This window comes from Ipomoea nil, unplaced genomic scaffold (genome assembly GCF_001879475.1).
Source record: "Ipomoea nil cultivar Tokyo-kokei standard unplaced genomic scaffold, Asagao_1.1 scaffold2647, whole genome shotgun sequence".
Classification (NCBI taxonomy): domain Eukaryota; kingdom Viridiplantae; phylum Streptophyta; class Magnoliopsida; order Solanales; family Convolvulaceae; genus Ipomoea; species Ipomoea nil.
In genome coordinates, this window is record NW_017619075.1 from 459,480 (window position 1) to 467,313 (window position 7,834).

Sequence of the window (7,834 nt, forward strand, 5' to 3'; positions counted from 1 at the left end):
GTTAGCCGCCAATGACCTTGTGGTCTAGTGACATGAAGTGGCTCTCCCACATGGGTTTAGCCCCAGTGAGGGCGGTATTGACTCTTTGTGCTTCAGTAGGTTGAGAAAGTAACTATGAACAGATACTACATTGTAACAGAGTCAGTAGTACTCAAGAACTGGAAGCATAATTCACACACCTGACCACAATAATGTCCATGGATGTTTTCCACATGGATTTGCACATACAATTTAGATAGGGTTCCATGTGAATTTAACCCAGAAAATCAATACATACAGACTTGAAACTCAAGCAAACCAATTACAAAGAATAAGAGATCATTCCACCTTTTTCTTTGACTGACTGCCTTGTCTTCCAGGATCTGAAGCTATGTAGCCAATCTGAAGAAGCCCCTCTCAGATTAATTTAAGACCCAAATTCCAGCAGACAAGTGTCCTTATATCTTATCCAGCTTTTTAGCCTTGATGACAGGATTGGCCTGAGCTATTGCATCCCGAGCACAAGTGTGGTAGTCAAATGGACAGTCATGTTTACCTTAGTAGCAGTGTGAACCACAGAAAAGGTTACCACATCTGCATTTGAATCCAGTTAAGCCAACCCGTTTCTTGCAGGTTGTGCATCGGCTAGGGCCCTCCTTGACCTTAAGCTCAACAGACCCCAGAAGAGCTTGAAGCTCGGGATGGCAGCAGCCCTAAAGCCTACCGGAAAAAGGTCCCATCTCATTGCTACTCATTTTCTGTTAACAAGGTTTCCAATTGCAGATGTAGCAAGCTTAGCTTGTTCATGTTTCAATAGCATGTTCTTATAGCACTTGGAGCACATGTTCATGTTTGCTGCACTTCAGGAGGGGGGTGGCATCCGGTCTCGATCATCATGCTCCATATTGTCTCTACTTCTGCATTGAACTTCATTTTGAGAAATGCTGACACTGATAGAGTGCTAGAATCCAAAGGCATTCCTCTCCAACGAGGAAAGAGGAAAACATGATCAATTGGACAAAAGGAATATCCTTTACTAATTCTATTTGGTACAAAATAGACAAACATTTATATCTATGCGCATGTGTAGACACAGAGGAATGAAGCATGCTAAAAAAGCATTCTACACATTAAGAATTTGATGCTACTTCTGACTAGAAATAAACAAAGTTCACATGAGTCACATACAAACAGGCAGGAAAATGTTATTTCAAAATAGAAATAATACTATAATAGTCACTTTTCTTTGATAAAATAATAATAATAATAATAATAATAATAATAATAATAATAATAATAATAATAATAATAATAATAATAATAGTGATTTTTCCTTGTTCTCCCTCTTGTTAGACACTAGTAATCATCAAACTAGTCACAATGCCCAATTTGTTTTGGAGCTTAAGTGGTTGGACCCAAACACTAAAAATATAAAAAGGGCTTTCGTGGTAGACAGAGTAGAAACCATTGAAAAACCAATTTTGCAAGAAGCTCCAAACTGAAGCTTTCAAACAAAATTTTGATTTTTGATGGATACCTAACTCAAGGTACCCAGTAGGCACCGTGAGGCAGTCAAGATTGGAAGGTGGTCAACTTGACGACCAGTAGCGAAGCGGAAGTCCAAATTGACATTCTAGAGATATTGGAAGATATGCTACCATATCCCCCAGTTTCCATTCTCAATTTGTAAACCTTTTTATTTCCTTTCTTTGGGCCAGCCACCCATGTATAAATACCCCTGGACTCATATTGTAAGGAGTTCGACTTCTATTTTCTGGCAATAAAATCATTCGCGCACTATTTTAGCATTAATTACGATAGTGTTGACCTGCCGATCGGCTACCAGTAGTCGTGAAATTAACATTGGTGCCGTTTGTGGGGACTTGAAGAAAAGTCATGTTCTTGAAGCAATCTACTAATTTGAAATCATGGTTTGCACCGAAAGGAATCATTGCACCACTTCCAATGCTCGAATCAATGCTAGCCGAGGTGTTGCTAGCCGCGACTTGTGTGAGCTACTCAGCCGCCCAAACTCATAGTATCTATCCCTGGATTCGCATCGTCGTTCCATCCAATTGCCTAACGGATCGGAGACCAGGGGTTGGGTGATACCTCCATGAGCGACATTCCTCTGCCTTCTGCTGCGCTATGCGCACTAACCATGGCTAAGGTAATGACTCGCATGCTTGATATGTATGAGAGGGAGAAGGAGGAGTGGGCTGCCTTCGTTGGCCAATAGCTACCCCTCCGCCAAGGTCTCCTAGAGAAGTAGCGCACCCCAGGAAAGCGCGACCCGCTGAGCAAGTGGCTCGGTTGGAGGCTCATTCTTGTTCCAAATGAGTTCTAGGTCTTTCCATCCCTTCGCGGTTAGGGTCGGGGCCGCGTGCCCTTTCGGCCTTTGATAGGCTTAGTAGTCAGGTTGTTTGTCAAATGCCTAACCGTCTGACTAGGCAGTCTAAGAAGAATTGGGAGTCTACACTAGAGCCTAGAAATAGGCGAAGCATAAAGAGGAGGCCATGCGCCAAAGGTGGGAGGCGGAAGCTTACTTAGAGAGCAAGAGACCCAGACTCACCGCGCGAGGGTTTAGAAGAATTGGAAGAGGTCGGTCCTCTCAACACCCTTAGGGAATTGATGTTGTCAAATAGATTCAGGCCCCCTTAAGAAATAGTAAAACTCATGGAAAATGTTACTAGGTTAGATTTCACGATTCAAACTTGAGGAGGGTATTTGGGGTGGACCCCCGAACACCCTTTGACTTGACTGACGACCTCGAGGTCGTCTTTGAGGTCAACTTCCTCATTTTAACCATGGGATCGGGCCTCTAAGGTCGACCTTTGGGCACATTTTGACTTGGGTAATGACCTTGGAGTTATCTTGAGGATGGCTTATTTGGCTCGTTTACTAGATTGGGCTTATTCCTAGTTCGGCCTCTAGGTGTATATTGATTTATGTGACACCAATAGTCCTTCTTGTGTTAGACTTCCCTCGGGATGTCGAGTTTGTCACCGATCTCAGTCCAAAGAACTCACATACTGGTATTTGAGTACCCAACAGCTCCCAAGTGGACTTAGCTTGGGTCGAGTGGTTGGCCTCTTGCTCATGACAACTTCAACTTATGTATCCCCATCATGTCACTTCGACTTCCTAGGTGAGTTGGATTCAACCTCTACTTGGCTATCTGTCGCTAAGCGAGGTCGATTTGATGGCACCGCATTTGGCCCTAGCGGGAACTAAGTTGTGGTTAGTGTCTCGCTTAGCCCTCTCCTCTCGGGGTTTGCAGGAGCAAGAAGCACTAGGTCCCGAATCTAGCAGTTACCCCGGCTCAAACGTCCTAGGTCGGCTGGATTGGGTCAACAACGGTGAAGTCGAGGTTTACTCCCCACCTTGGTAGTAGTTCCAGTTGTATCTTAAGTCCCTCATCTGACCCAAAGGTAAGGTTTGCCAACTTACATTTCCATTGGGGTGGTAGCCACCCAGAGTGACGCTAGTGAGGTGAGAGTTATGGGAGTTATGTGAACTCGATCTCGCCATGGTTAAAGTAGTGGTTTCGTTGGATGGAAGATGATAATAAATATGGAGCACGCTCAAGCTTCTATTTTAAGCTCTCAATGAAAGTACCAATGATGGAATAAATTAAAACATGGTTCGTATTAAGTATTAATCGATTCCAAATAATGAAACAAAAATGAAATGATGGAAAATAGTGTAAAGAAAGGACAAGAGTGCTCGTATAACAGCTTATGTAATACAAGAATGATGTTATAATAGGACAAAAAAGCCTCCCTCAACAAGACAATGATTCCACTATTTAAACTAGTTTCCCTAATACTCCGCAAGACTCAGTCTTTGCCCAACCGACATGTCGGCTTACCTTAGAGGTCAACCCCATGAGCCGACCATGGAGGCAGACTCTAGAAGTTTTCCTCGCCGCCCGAGCATATTCACGGCTTCCTCTTTCTATGTTGTGGACAGGCCCCGGTGGCCGAGCCCAAGTAATGGCCGACCCCAGGACCTTGAGTCGATACGACCTCCACTTCCTTAGGTAGCCTTCGATAATCCTGGGTACATCTTTTGAGCTCATTCCTAGTCCGGCTAGTCAACATGACTTCCCAACGCGAGCACCCCCAAGATCGGCCCTCAATCTGCATGCTTCGCCAGAGGTTTACATCACACCTCTCGGGCTTAAAAGTTTGGACCGGGTCTATTATATCCATCAACATTAGCAGTTTATTTACCAATTTTTATGTACTACGTACTAAGTTAATAAAACTTGTAATTTTTTTTTTAGATGACAAGAGAAATGCATAGTTACTACCTAAGAGTTTGTAATGGGTAAACAATGCTCTTGTGAGGTATTATTATATTTAAAGGTACGTAACTATTATTCTTTGATTAATAACTAAGGCATCAATGCGTCACCAAGAAATTGCCTAAAAATTTATGCATAGATGTGTAGTTCTCAACTTCTCATAAACCTCAGGGGTGCCAATGAAATTAAACGTGTAAGAAATACTTTATAAACATTAGTTACTATGACATACAATATATCATGTTAATAAGTACACACAATATGTGATCTGTATCATGATATCACTATGATACACAATATATCATGTTAATAAGTACACACAATATGTGATCTGTATCATGACATCGTGGATTTCATTTCGTGCGAGGCTTAATTTTAGAGACCAACTTGAAAATAATTACAATATTATTATGCGGAGTAATATACTTTGTTATGTTATAATATCATTCAGTTTGTCACATCATTATATATCTCTATAAAAAATGTTTTTTTTGTTAAAGTTTTACTGACTATATTATAATGTAATATCTGTCTATACATATTTTCTCAACCTAATGAAACATAAAGAGTCAATGTCCCCACTGAGTTCGAACATGTGAGATGCCATTAAGCTACAAAAAAAAATGTTATTATAAGAATTAAACCATCATTACTTAAATAAATAATCAATAAAAGTGAATCATTATGGGGTGTTTGGTAAATGACTGTTAGCTGATTGGTTAGTGAGTTTGACAAGTTGATAGTATTAGTTGATTGTAGTAAAGTGTTTCGTAAATTAGTTGTTAGTTGTTAGCTGATTATATACAAAATGACTTTCTCAAAAAACTGATCTAAAAAGCTACTTTGAGAAGCTTTTTGAATTTTAGCATTTTGGAGCAATAAGTTGTTACAAAAAGCTAATTAATCAAACATTCATATTCATTGTTTAACCAAGTCAGACAGCTAATAGTAGTCAAATAAGCCAAAATTGACTGATAGGCTAACTATTTTACCAAAAGCAAACTACCTACTTCACCCACCATATTACCCCTACTACCTACCGGTATAATACCACAGACGCAAGTACCACTTGCATTAGTGGTTAATTTCAACAAAAAAAATTATTTCCATCAAACGCAAATGGGTCATGCATTTCTGACAAGAAACGCATGTCCCAAACGATCTTTTCCTAAGATATTCCACTTTTCAAAAGTTTCTCAATTTTTGTCAACAAGTTGTAATTCATTCTCATTTCAGTCTTTGACCCGGTAGGTAGTAGGGGTAATATGGTGGGTGAAGTAGATAAATAAATGAGGTAAAAGTTCACAAGTAATGAAAATTATAATTATAGATGAAATTATGTGTGCTTTTGTATTTGAAAATTGAAAAATGCTTCTTACTATTACAATTACCACTCCCTATTAGAGTGTTTTTTTTTTTTTTTTTTTTTTTTTTGGATTACGTAAATAAGTTGGTTCTACCATCACTTAATAACGAATCTATGTATCTAATTTTTTTAAAACAAAATATATATATATGTGTGTGTATGTGTGTGTGGCCGGAGAGTAATTAATATTGAATAGTAATTGTAGAGATCTCTAGCATGTTTCTAATTATTGATAACAAGAAAAAGTGTAGTAGACAAAGGTGATTGTGGGATAGATAAATGGTGGTAGCAGTAAATAGATAAGTAAATAAGTTGTAAGGGTGAGCGAAGTAGATAACGTTCGTAAGTAACAAAAGTAGTGATTATATATAAAATTATGCGTGTGTCTAATAAGTTGTAAGGGTGAGCGAAGTAGATAACGTTCGTAAGTAACAAAAGTAGTGATTATATATAAAATTATGCGTGTGTCTAACATTTAAAAATTTTGAAAAAAAAAAAGGATATATTTTTAAATTTTCAAAATGAAAACTATGCAAATAAACATATTTATTGTTTTCTAATCTTTAGTTTTTCAAAGAAATAGAATTCCTACTTATTGTTTTCCTTTCTATAAATTAATAAATGTACCTCCAGGGCATTGGTCTAATATATAACAAATCCTTTATATAATAAAGCTATATGGTTTGGGAAATAATTAATGTTACAATTAATGCCACAACATTCTTTATTAAAAAAAAAAACAACATTTAAAAAATAAAATAGCTATATATTATATAATCATATAAAAAATATACTTTTGAAAAATAAAATAGCTATATATTATATAATTATATAAAAAATGTGTTCAATTAGAGTTTAAATTTACACATACAAAATTTGAAATTTACTTTCCAAATGTAATTATCTTAGTTATTATTCGTATTGTGAAAATTATAATATAGATGAAATACAATTAAGAATAAAAATGAACATCGACGAGTCAAAACGAAGATCCTCGAACTACAATTCCACCGATCTGCAGACCTCACCTAGGGTTTCAGTACACAACCATGATCTGATGAAATCGGTCATTATCAGCTGTCCGAGACATCAAGATCTTGGTGAAATACAAACTGACTCATATTTTTAAGCTATAGTCTACGATCGGACAACAGAGATAATTATGACAGTGTTTAGAGAGAAGGTAAGAACAGATGAGAGAATGCTAGCTGATCGACAAAGGGGAGGTCTGGCTGTGATGACACATTAGATTAATATGCGTGATCCATACAATTATGTGGACCATCGTTCCTCACAATAATTTACCAGTAGAAATTGAAATATAAATAAATAATATATATATATATATATATATATATATATATATATATATATATTTATTTATTTATTAGAAACTGTCCGTGTAAATTATTATCATTATAATAATTAATGCAATTATTATTATTATTATTATTATTATTATTATTATTATTGTTATTATAATTAACAATATTATTATGGTTTTGTGAAAATTAAATGTTGATTATCAAAATTTAATTTTCACAATAACAATATTATTATGGTCTTGTGAAAATTAAATGTTGATTATTACCATTTAATTTTCACAAGACCATATGACTTTATTATATATAGGATTGTAATTTTATATTCTATAAAAATAATAAATACTTGACCAATGGAAGCCCAAAAATATTATTATATTAAATAATTTAAAATATTTTATTTTTTTATTTTTTATTTATATTTATAATAGCATAATTTTTTTCCGTGCATCGCGCGGGTGAATTACTAGTCTCATTTAAAACTTGATAGTAAACAAAGTGGTGGTTATCCAATAATAATAATAATAATAATAATAATAATAATAATACCAGGACTATGTGGTTTAATGGTACCCAGGTTGGACTTCCATTTGGAAGATTATAAGTTCGAGCCTCAGTGGAGGCGTTATTGGTTCTTTGTGTTTCAGTAGGTTGAGAAAGTATATGAACAGATACTACAATGTAATAGAGCCTTTCAAAATAATAAAAATAATAATAATAAAACCCGCATGGGTAGCTCAACTGGTCACAGAAGTGAAACTTCGAAAGAATGACCAAGGATCGAGTCTGGCAGTGAGGGGGGTTCCTTGTGCGCAGTGACCACCGATGTAGCCTCTGTGGTTCATGTTCAGCCATGAT